An 11,137-nucleotide genomic window follows, 5' to 3' on the forward strand; every position below is an offset into this window, starting at 1 on the left:
GTGTGCCCTCAAGCAAGAGAACTTCATCCCAAGACAGTGGAAGACCATGATGATAATTAGAATTTACTGCTTATAACAGTACTAGTATTAAAGGAAGAATAAGTATAAAATGGAGCAATAAAGAATTAATTGATTGTTAAATGTATGAAAATAAAATTTAGTAGGCATCAACATCGAACGCTTCTAAAAGGCTAAACTCATTGGCTACACCAATACTTGCACTTACTACACGGCCTCTACAACGTTTAAAAGGCTTCCAGAAAGCTAAAATCACTTGTGACACCACCATTTGCGCTTACTGCAGGCCTCTGTTGTTGTTAACGCCAATTTCCATTGCCAGTATTACGTAAAAGGAACTCGACATAGAACCTGAAACAATAATGGATGAGAAGAGAAGCAGTGTTGAATGATAGAGATGCATGGAAACAATTCATTAGTGGGCACTTATTCGAGGTTTGAAGCATTTTTTGCAATTAATAAAGGAAGTTATTACCTCTATATCCAGCATAACAATATAGGTGCATTGAAATGACTTATATTTTTAGCATGTGGCTCTGGCACTTTGTTTACAAATATATTATTTATGTCTTGAGGGTGAAGTGCAGAATGTCTTTCTCAGTTAACATGATAGATCTACCAACGGAGCCCTTCTGAATTATACATGAATGCCAGCAATATTTGAATTTTGAAAATCCATCAATATTTAAAAAAAGTCTTAGGGATTTATATACACTAATATCACTCAAAATTTAGTTTCGAGAAAACTTCAATTGAAGTTTTAGCATCACTATCACATGAATTATTCTCACCGGGAAGCACTTTTTCTGGAATAAATAACTTTTTATATTTCATAAAACATTTTTTTTATCATATTAGCTTTCTCTTTGCACTTCAGTATTGCATGAAAACTTCCAGAATTGTATAATAAAATAATTACGCAATATTTTTTTTTTTTTTTTTTTAGTCAAATTTCTCTTGAAGTTTTGGCAACATTCAGACGGATATTTTACTGTATTAATTGCTGTTTGCCTTTCATACACTTTGTTTTCATCAATATAAGCCAATTGTTGCATAATTTTTTTAGAATTGCATGCAACAATTTTAATTTTTTGGATGCATGATTTTCCAAACCACCCATGAGGTATCAAACTCGTTTTTTAGGAGTATCCCCAGCTTTAAAAAGCAATTATACATTATTTGCAAAGTATATGGTTCAATGGAAGGAATGGGTCTCACGGAATGACAACTCATGCTGCCCTTTACCCCGTTACCCCCCATTTTATTTGCTTTAGAGGCACGAAATTCACAAAATTTCATACGTCTGGTATTGCCAACAATTTGTAGTTGCCGGAAGTGCACAAAAGTAAAATTCGGCATCTGACACCCAAATCAACTATTTTCGGTACACTAGCCCCCTTAATGAAAAATTACATAAACTATTTTTATGTTATTTTAGACTTTTGTGTTGAGTAGATATTTTGTAATACTCTTAATAGCATATTTTTTTTTTTTTTTTTTTTTTTTTTTTTTTTTTTGCATTTGCAATATAAGACTTAGTGAAACAAAAAGTTACATGTCACCACTGAATAAGAATTGCGAGATATATATCCCCTAAATATACGCAGATGACGGCCATGCTCCCTTGCATCTCCTCCCAAATTGATAAAATTCCCACGCAAATATATTGAGAAAGGAAGTATATCGTTATTTATTTATTTTTTTTTTTTTTTTAGTAATTTTAAATAGCATGAATTCTTGAAAACAATAAGGTATAAAGTATTCAATGAGATACTTCACATGATTTCTTAGCTACTAGTAATTGAATTCATGTTCAAATGCCAATTATTACACATTGGTAGGTTCCTTCAACTTTCAGGCAGTTTCTGTCATTGTTTTCTTATAGTGTGTATGGAAAATGAGAATCCAAACATGCTTAGAAAGAAATGCGGAGTTCAAACTACAGAGTAATAACCAATCTGTTTATAATATAGAAAATAGTGCTTTTTCCTTAACTCACATTCCCCATCTCAGGTGCGCTCAGCAAATTAAGAGCCACTGCCTTAAACCATTGAAAGTTGCTTCCCATTCCTATGGGGACTACACGAGGCCCTTTAGAATACCTTTAAATGACTTTGGGATAAACATTAGGCCTTGAAAACTTCTTCACATTGTTTTTGGGTTAACTCTAGGTCTTCAAAAACTTCTTCACACATTTGTTTTGAGTTTACAATGAGCACTGAAAGAAAACATCCTATTGTTTTGTGTTCCAGATTCGGCACTTGAAAACTATTTCCTGTTGCGTTTAAATCCACACCAGGTCTAGAAAACTTCTTCCCACGGCTTTTGGGTCCATACTAAGCTCTTAAGAACTGCTTCCCATTGCTGTAGGGTCCACACTAGGAACATGAAATCTGCTTCACAATATCTTGAGGTCCACACTAGGTCCTTTATAACTAGTTCCTTAGGCTTCTGGGTCCATACTAGGTTATTGAAATCTACTTATAATTGTTTTAGGGTAAACACCATTCCCATTAAAACTAATAAAATCCTTCTCATTTCCAAAATAGGGGAAAGAAAAGTACTTCATATGGTTTTGGGGTTTGCACAAGGTACTTTGAAACTGATCCTCTTTGCTTCTTAGAGATCCACACTACGTCTTAGAAAATAGCTTCTCACCAGACGCTTGGAAACGGCTTCCTTTTTCTTTTGCGGTGCACAATAGGGCCATGAAACAACTTCTCATTGTTTTGGGGTCTAGATTAGGCCCTCAAAAACTGTTTCCAATTACACTGGGGGAAACAGCATCCCCTCGAAAATATTTTCACATTGCTTTGGTGTCCATATTAAGCCTTTATAAAGTACCACACTTGGCTCTAAACTAGGTATTTTTGCTACGCAGGGGGGCTTTGTTATATGTACACTAAATTTATGTATACTGTTTTACAAAACTTGTGATAAGGGCTTATTTTTTCATGTAGCCTATGTTGATATAAAAATAAATTAATTGAAATTATTTCATATATAATAATGTAAAATAAAATTAATTTCTATATATGTTAATGTAATTGTAAATCGAAAATATCGCTGTGTTCTTCTACAAGAGTTCGAGACTACTTCAGCACCAGACGTCTGATGAGCAACAGCTATGCAGTGCGAGTTGATTCAAGAATTGGCCGGACTGTACATGATCATATTACTAAAGTCATGTATCATAAAAATCCTATATTTATCGGTATTTCAAGGAGTTGTTTTTTATTTTTAGTTTTTATTTGATTATTATGCATTAGTCTTTCTCTACAAAGGAACCACCTTGGGTTATGTTATACATTTTTCCATCCTTTTATGAAACTCTGGAGACCATGTTTGTAAAAGTCGGCGGGTTGAGCTCCAGCTTGGAAATCAGTGACTCATCATCAGGAAAACATGTTCCCTTCAAAAATGAATTCATGGTTCAAAAGAAGGGAAAGTCATATGGTGCCCGATCGGGAGAATAAGGGCAGTGTGGAAGAATTTCATTGCCATAAGATTGCACTCATGTCTTGGCAATATGCGAGTTGTAGACTGGAACATTGTCTTGCAGAAGCCGGTCTCTTCTGATCACCAAACCACGCCTTTTAAGTTTGATGAATTCTCGCAATTTACACAGAAGTGAAGCATAGTAAATCCCAGTAATTGTGGTACCCTTGGCCAAGACATCCTTCATCACTACTCACAAAAGAAGGTAGGTATGACCTTCCTTGCAGAGGGTTGCACCGTAGCCTTCCTTCCTTGAGGGTGATGATTCATAGTACTTCTAGTGCATAAACTGGACTTTAGTTTCAAGATCATAATGATGGAGCCATGTTTTATTCTGTATGATAAGTCTATCAAAAGAAGGGTTTCCTGGTTTTGTTGACATGTCCAAAAGAGCTTTTGAGCAATCAAATCGTTTCTGCTTCTGAAAAGGAGTAAGAAGCACAATTCTCCGTACAGACCCTTTATGCATGTGCAGATTATTCTGAATTATTTTTTCCACAGACCCAACATTTATCTTCCCAATTTTTGTTAACTGACGGACAATTATACTGTGGCCTTACAAAACGGCAGCCTCTACCTGATGGATGGTCTCTTCATCAATGGCAGAATAGGGGCGCCCAAGAATGGGCGCTACATCAATAGATGTTCGGCCATGGTTGAACTGGAAATGCGAGTATTTTACAACATCATAAGATGGGGCAGCATCTCCATAAGTTTGTATCGGCGTGTGATCTTTCAAATATAGAAACCATTTCACTGCTCGGTACTCGACAGGGTTCATAGTCACACCTTACTTCATTCTAACACCTGTAAAAAAAGGAAGCAATGTGAGTTCAGTGCTGCAACTTATCATGTGACCTTTAAACTAATGTATCAATACTCAGGGGAAATTTCAGTCAGATATAATAATCATAATTGAGTCAGGGGAAATCTTTAATGAACGTCCCTCGTAGCTGGAATAAAGCTTCTAGAATACTGTGTAGTATGGAGCCTCATGATTGTGAAGACCAGATTATTAGAAGTAATAGCATACCTAGTATTACGAAAAATATGGTACCGTCTGAGAAGAACTGAAACTCTAAGATGGTCAGAATTATGAAAAATCTTATGCAACATGAATAACGAACTGATTGAACGACTGTGTCAGAGATGAATATCTACAGTAGATCAAGAACAAGAAATTTAAAGGCCGTAGCACTTCCTACCAAACAAATCAAGATGAGAATCGGAAGGTGAAGACCTGAAAGAAGAACATTAATCGAAACAAGGTAGATTTAGAAAAGTAAAACACTTCATCAGAATAGACTGATCACCGAAAATTTAAAAGTCATAAATAAACATTATCAATGCTGAGTTCCGGATGTTGAGGAGCAACTGTCCTCGACCTACTCGCAATCACACATTGAGTTTTATTTGAAACCAACTTCATTTATGTCATGGTATTTTACTTGGTGTCCCCTGATAGTGCTATTGCATGGAGCCCATTCAAGTGGCTACTCCAGTATTTAATAGTGCGAGGAGAAAAATCTGAAAGAAATACACAAATACCAGTTTTGGGTCATAATCAACTAGATTTGTGAAATCAGTAATACTTCTAATACCTAAAAGGGTATTATCCCTCGTGGGATCAGGTCTGTAAAAGGCAAGCACCAGTGATGCAATATTTTCTGGCTACAATCTTCAACAATAACAGCCTTCGTTATCATGTGAAAGTTAATGTAATCTTGTCAATATGAAATAGATACATGACACCTTTCTTATTGTATATATTTACGGCACCACTTAAATAACAGATAAACAATAATCCATATCAAGTATATAATCAAATATAGACACGGAGAATAACGAGATATTTCCTAAATATATTAGCTTGAAATTTATTTGACTGATTACGCTTCTTCTCTTCTAGCAATTTAATCCCTGCGATTTAAGAAATTCATATCAGTCATTACCAAGAAATTATCTTGTAAGTTATGCATGAAATGTAATTATACCACTCGAAGTTTCCATATTGTCAATTCACTTGTAGATTTGTTTTTTTGGAATTTTTCTTAAGTTAATCTGTCAAAAAAAAAAAAACCTGGAAATATTCAGTTAGATAACAAAAGTCATTCAACTAAGCAAATACAGTTGATAAGATTATTAGAAATAAATATTGAAATCTGAAGTCTCCTCACCCTCCTTTAAGAGAAGGGTAAAAATGCTGATGTCTGATGGAAAAAAAATATCCTAATGTAACAGTGAAACATTATTGCATGTTGCAATGACGTGAACTGAATATCAACGAAAGCTACATGCCAAATGCCACTTCATCTATAAATAAACCTTACTCTCTGTTCTTAGATACACAAAATGTTTATGAAATATTCCCATTTATTTCAGCTTTAGCGCAATAACAATGTCATGTTGCTGATTTTGTTTGTAAATTGATAAAAGGAAAAACTCGTATACTATTTTTGTATGAACAGCTCAGCCGAGATCAGCTGCTTATTATTGTCAGATTTAGATTCAATTGCAAATTTCATAGACATATTTTCAGATTATCACTTTTTATCTAAATCTGTTAAAGTCTCATTAGTTCAACTGTAATCAAACTTCTTCTGACTGACTTATAAAATAAATTGGATTGATAAATAAGGGAAAGAGCGAATGTAAAGACTTTGGAAGAAACATTTAAAAAAAAAAATATCACACTTGAAAAAAATGGATATACAACAAGAGAGTTGACCTTTCATACAGACATACAGGTTTACATAAAGAGGAGAGGCATAAATTAATCCTAAGAATAATCTGCTAAATATCTAGGGAAAGAGAAAAAGTACAGTCACGCAACAGAAAAGAGAATGGTCACAAGAAAATTACAGAATGCTTAAGATACAGATACAAACTTTATGAAGGAAATCACATATTCCTAGAACATAAGACACACAAGTATATGATAGCTGTAAAATGGGCTATATAGGCTGGGAATTAATAGAGGACTACAAACATAAGAGCATATACACAGATAACCTGAACACGATAGACATACATTAAGGAAGAGAAATATTCAATCGGTAAGGAAATGGACAAGGGAAAACGGAGATGAATTTATAAATACATAACCTGCAGACACAGAAAACTGAAACAGTTTAGAAAAAAAAAAATATCTGTTAAAAAGATTCCTCGAATATTCACATTGTAAGTATAACCATGATACAGAATACGTGGAGGAAACTGCTCGAGTTTAATAAAGTTATATGTGTCTTGAGAGATCTGAAGGGCGCTCGAAACTATTTCGAGTTTCCATAAAATTGTAAATGTTCATACGAAGACCCTTTAGGAGTGGCAAACATCTGGAGATAATTGGGCAAAGAATAGCCACTCACGGAAATGTAGAGTACTTTGTAGACACACGCACACCCACACAGAGAGAGAGAGAGAGAGAGAGAGAGAGAGAGAGAGAGAGAGAGAGAGAGAGAGAGAGAGAGAGAGAGAGAGAGTTTGAAGTAAGATTCAGCGTACAAGGTCGTTTCTTTTATACAAGAATAATCTGTATGAATGAATATGAAGATTCCCATAGGAACTATGCAATACTATTTCATCTTTATTTCTACTTCTGTAACTTTGTATCAAATAAAACAAGTTCCTAAATACCTATGAAGTATATATGAAAATAATCTATTCAGCAATCTCAGTAATATTTCTTCTGAATAATGCAAAATGACACCAAAAGCAAAAAGGAATTTGATACTATCAACTTTTCTTTGGCAATGACTTTTAGAGAAATAAAGTAAGAATAGATAATAAATTAACCTGAATAACTAGTTGTGAGTGATATGAGATATCGTTTTAGAACATTCGAATGTAAATGACAGACAAGATAAAGAGCGACCTACAAGCAATGTAATGATCATCATTCTGACCAAGATAAGGAACATTTTTTTATGTTATATGAAAATTTGGTGTAATTTGTAGTTGGACGACGGGTTATTTGCTTCTCTTTATCTTTTTTCATTTTCATATATCTATATAAAATATATTCTTGAAATAAACCACCGTGAGTAACATCTTTTATGAAAAATAAAACTGGTTTAGTTCATACTTTCTTATATAAGAAAAACAGGAAATAGCGAGAATTATAAAGAAGAAAGAATTATATAAGTTTTGCTGCTGTTATTGTTATTATTGACCGAATAAGGAAAATCCTTCTGAGAAATTAAAGAGAAGAAAATCAAACTGTGTAGTATTATAGTGTAGAAGGAACCGCAAGGGACTCTGGGAACAATGGTGAGCAGGTCAAAAAGTCGATGACCAGACAATCGAAGCACCATTATAGCCACTTTCTTCCATTTAGGATGCTGGCACTCACCAATAATTGTCGCGAACAAAGTGAGTGACCTCAGGAAATGCCAAGATTTTCGCGAACGAAACTCACCCAACCCATGGTCCAGTCAACTCATAGCCCAGACATTTTTTTTTTTATTATTATTATCGCCGGGTAGGGGTAACAGCTGATGTTTTTGGCGGCGGGGTCAATAACTCCTATACCAATAAATATATTCAAATGGAATTTTAAGGGATTATTTAGGTTATATAACCATTGTTTCTAACAATTTTCATGTTCATACCCGCTATGGGCATGCCCTGGCGGTCACTTTTGTCCTTAAGTGACGATTTTTAGCTAAAAATTCAGTGAGGAGAACCAAATTGCTCCTAGAGTTTTACAGATATCGTAATGAATTTTCGTATTAATACTTGTCATAGAAAAGTCTTAGTAGCTATTTTTCGATCGCCATACATTTTGGAATGGGGGTTTGGAGGTGAGGGAGCAGCTGATATTTTCGACGGCGGGGCCAATAACTCCTATGCCAGTAAACATATTCAATTGAAATTTTATGGCATATTTATATATATATATATATATATATATATATATATATATATATATATATATATATATATATATATATATATATATATATATATATATATAAACTTTGTTCTTGCCAATATTCATGTACATATCTGCTATACGCAAGCTCTAGCTGTCGCTTTAGTTAGAAGTGGACGACTATTAGCTAACAAAATCAGTAAGGAGCCGGAGACTACTTATAAAGTATTGCAGATATCGAAATGATTTTCACAGGGTTTGATGGGTGTTATGTGACCTACATTCGTAAAAAAGTCACAGTAACCATTTTTTTACATCTGCAGGAGGCCGATTTTCGGCAGTGCCGTAAATTACTCGCAGAATACTTCACATATCTAAATGAAATTTTCAGGTATGTATGGGATGGATATCTACTTTGTCCATACCAATTTTTATGTTTATTTCTGTCATAGAAAAGCCACGACAAACGTTTATTTCGGTATGGGTTGAACGGTTATATTTGGCGGTGGAGTAAATTGTTTCTTGAATAATTCACATATCTACATGAAAATTTCAAGGAGAGATGTGAAACATAGTTTCTCTATTCCTGCCAAATTCCGTGGTAATATCTACAATTGAAAAGGCACAGGTATCACATAGCCTTCTTAAATATGCCGTTAAATCTAGCAACATTACAGTGAACTGCGGGATAGTGAGCGACATCAACAAGGGACAATGTCCATCTCATAAACAATAATCCGTCACGAGTTGTACCCCCTAGTAGTATTTACTATTTTCGAGATTATGTTCGTATGACTTAAAATATTTTCTACTTCAGACATTGGCATCCGATCATCTGCACAACTTGTTGCTCTCCCTAATGAACGTGATAACATCTTCATTTGATACATTACTAAATCTTGTGAATCCTACTGTGTATATAATTCTCTAACGATCCGATTAGGAGTTTGCACGAAAGATATAGTTTAATGTTCTGGTCTTATAATGAATTCTCAGCTAATTCTAGGTCGCTTCAACCACCTAAGAGATATTTTTTTCATTAACATCCCCTATTCCTAATTCATAAAAAAATGTGACCCGTTCATATCTGCTGCCGCATCCTGTAGTTATTACTTATAGTATCAAGGTCTCTTTCTCTTTAATGATTAATCATGTTGACAATATGCGACATAATATTTTTTCCATGCAATTTTGATTCTTAATCGATGCCACTTTCCATCTCCAAGTCTTTTTTTCTCTTTCTTTGTTTTTCCCTCTAAATTCACTCCATTAACCATGGATGTATGCCCTTGGTATTTTTAGTCTATTCCAGAAATTTGCACATGTTATCATATTATTTTCTATCCACCTTACTGTATACAGTTATAAAGTAGTGAACATCTGTAGCGACTTTCAATCGTAAGTCACCATGGCTACGGGGAGTATTAATATCTTCATTTAATTTCTTAGTAACGCCATCAATGAAGAAAAAAAAAGTATTCAGTTCATAGCTTCAAACTAGATTTATAGAAGAAGAAGAAGAAGAAGAAGAAGAAGAAGAAGAAGAAGAAGAAGAAGGAGGAGGAGGAGGAGGAGGAGAGAGAGAGAGAGCGAGAGAGAGAGAGAGAGAGAGAGAGAGAGAGAGAGAGAGAGAGAGAGAGAGAGAGAGAGAGAGAGAGAGAGAGAGGGCTTTAGTAAAGTAACCTATTTGAATAGCAATCCATCGTTCTTGTTGTTTACTTCTCAGAACAGTCTTTGTTTATAAATCTGAAGATTCACAAGTGAACTAAGATAAGATACAGAAAACTATCACTGTCCATGTTTACATAAGTAGCTCTTCTTTTATTTATCTTCTGCATTTGTATTATTGAATTAAGACTCAAAATCTGGAAAACTATTTCGAAACGACTTTTAAAGAGGTGAATTACAATTGAGGTTATTGAACCATATTTCCTGACACCTCACGACCAAACTTGAATTTCCAGACTCAATTATTGTTGTTAATGCACGAGATAGCACAGAACTTTGATCTGTTATTGTTGTGTGAAGTTGAGGACCAGAATGATGTAGTGATAAAGCATTACTGCCGAAGTTGAGAATGTAAATGATAGACTGGCATGGAGTTCCTTTCGCTGAAATATACTATATCATAATGCAATTTAATTTATGTGACAGTCTTTACTTTTTTTTTAAAATACAGTAGGTAGAACCCAACCAATAGATATATCACTATCATGGGACTCGAGATTGGAAAATGACTGCTGAAAGAATGTAGAAAAGTGGCACGACTTATAGAATGAAGTCAGAAGAAACTCGGGTCCAAACCTGAAATAAGGAAAACTAGGGAATCCTGAGAAGGTAGGAACCAATGTAGCCCAAGGACTGGTGCCAAAGAATGGGGTACTGGAAACTCCACATAAAGACGGAATAACAAGATGCGTTCACCAAGGGATCCAGTCGCTAATTTCCCTTTCTCTGTGACGTCTCAGGGAACAACGACAGGGCATTACACTTGTCACCTGTGAGGTCGTTTTATTTGTACGTGTGTTTTTTTTCTCTCAAAACGAGGTTAAATGGTGATATCTGGCATCTATCTATGGCCTAAAAACCGACTGGATCATCTAAGTAAGGAGGAGAGTGTTGTTTAGGTTCAGGCCTCGATTTTTTTCAGCAATTTAAAAGAATGAAAGAACTCTTTGAATCTTTTCATGAGGAACAGTTGAAACCAGGTGTTGATGGGTGTTACGTTCAACTATTATATACGACGTT

Source organism: Palaemon carinicauda, chromosome 19 (assembly GCF_036898095.1).
Source record: "Palaemon carinicauda isolate YSFRI2023 chromosome 19, ASM3689809v2, whole genome shotgun sequence".
Classification (NCBI taxonomy): Eukaryota; Metazoa; Arthropoda; class Malacostraca; order Decapoda; family Palaemonidae; genus Palaemon; species Palaemon carinicauda.